Here is a 1831-nt window from a genome sequence, read left to right on the forward strand (position 1 = left end):
TTTGTTTTTTTAAAAAAAAAAAAAATTTTTTTTAAACCAAAGGGGTTTTTAAAAAAAAAGTTTTGGGGGGGGGGGGGTTTTTTTTTTTTGGGAAAAAAAAATTTTTTTTTGGTTTGGGGGAAAAAATTGGTTTTTTTTTTTTGGGGGGGAACATGGTTTTAGCCTTAATCTGCCTTTATAACTGTTTTCGCAAACAATAGCGAGATTTGGTCACTTCTCGCCTATCACTTTCAGATATAAAAGCACTACCCAAATTTAAAAGACACATTTTTCGTAAGTACCGTGTTTAGCACTTACCCCATCTTTTTGCTTTGGTGTTTTAATATCAATTTGATCTACTAGATTGTTGCGACATTGAATAAGGTAGGAACTTTTTCAAGTTAAGGTCGTCAGGGGTGATTGGCTGGGTGAAATGTTCTTTAATGTGATCATGAAGTAAATACCGTTTGCTACATTTGGTTTGGGATAAACTAATTTTTTTTTTTTGTATCTCCTCCCGTGGGAGGAGTGGGCCGTTCCCGGAGGTACTGCAATACCGGGCCAACCCGTGGTAAGAGCGGAGCAAGCCCCTGACATTCCCCTGTGTCCAAAATCAGTTTATATCGAAGTACCCCAGTGGGGTACGTATCAGATATTAAGCTGATAAGAACAGATACTACATTTTGATCTAGCCAAAAGGCCGAGAAGCGATACCGCTAGCTACACCCAAATCTGGCTTATTTTAATACGATTTCCCCGTTTTCACGGTACCTAAGAAAATATTCAGTGAGGTTATCGTCCTGTAAAGGTGGAAATCGCCCGTAAGAAAATTTCCCCTTTGTGCTGATGCGGAAGTGTGCATTTTAAGAATTATGAACTATTTGCGAGGACCAGTTGATACCCGCGGCACGTATTTCACGCGCGACCTATATTTTCGTAGGGTGGAAAGGGCAGGAACTTAAGGACAACGTTGTACAACGTATCGCGATATGGTGGAAGGGATGTAACTCTAAATAAAAGTTAATATGACGCGAAAGGAACATGGGGTTTTTGTGAGAAAGATTCTATTCGGGTCAATTACACATGTATAGTTTTACCGTGGGGTTTATCCGGGTCAGTTTTCATAACTTACACTCGTGCTTAGTTTTTCTCACAATCAATAATTTCATCGCACTCTGATATATTTACAGAAAACACTGAGGGACAAAATACATGTACAGGGACCAACAGAACCAAATCAAAATAGATTGGGGGATTTTCCCCCCCCTTTGGCACGAAGATTTAATAGGAAGGTTGAATGCATCGGGGTCCTACTGATTGGATATTCAGAGAGAAAAGTTTCCAAGTTATGATGGGCGAGGCAAACACAGATGTAAAATTATAGAAAAAGTTAATTTTTGTCTAGCCTTTTTGTCAGGGGGAGTTAGTTTTGTTGTAAATTTAGGTTGAATTTTTGGTGCTGAATTCAATACAAAATGGTGGCCCCCCCCCCCCATATAATAAAAAGTTTAAATAGGTAGAATGTTTAAAACAATCTATTTACAGTTTTCAGAGATGACTTCTTCAAAATAATGGCTAGTGGACCATGTTTGAAAAATCCATTTAAGCGGACAGTGGTAAACGTTACATTATCGTCTATGGGAAATCATTTGGTTCCATGGTACTATACAAAGTGAATAATTCGCACAACAATAGCGAGATTTGTCACTTCTACAGCCTATCAACACAGATATAAAAGCACATATCCCCAAATTTAATAAGACACTATTTTTTCGTTATAGTACCGATTGTTTTAGGCACTTAACCTTATCTTGTTGTTTGTTGGGGTTTTTTAATATTCAATTTGATCACT

The 1831-nt window shown here is 37.8% G+C and overlaps 1 non-coding gene across 1 annotated transcript; it reads right to left on the bottom strand.

Moving 5' to 3' along the window:
• Positions 1-502: 502 nt before the first annotated feature.
• On the bottom strand, positions 503-691 carry LOC117320206. Its single transcript, XR_004530949.1, has one exon. It is a non-coding gene; the product is annotated as a U2 spliceosomal RNA (small nuclear RNA).
• Between the last annotated feature and the right edge of the window lie 1140 nt (positions 692-1831).

Source organism: Pecten maximus, unplaced genomic scaffold (assembly GCF_902652985.1).
Source record: "Pecten maximus unplaced genomic scaffold, xPecMax1.1, whole genome shotgun sequence".
In the NCBI taxonomy this organism is placed as follows: Eukaryota; Metazoa; Mollusca; class Bivalvia; order Pectinida; family Pectinidae; genus Pecten; species Pecten maximus.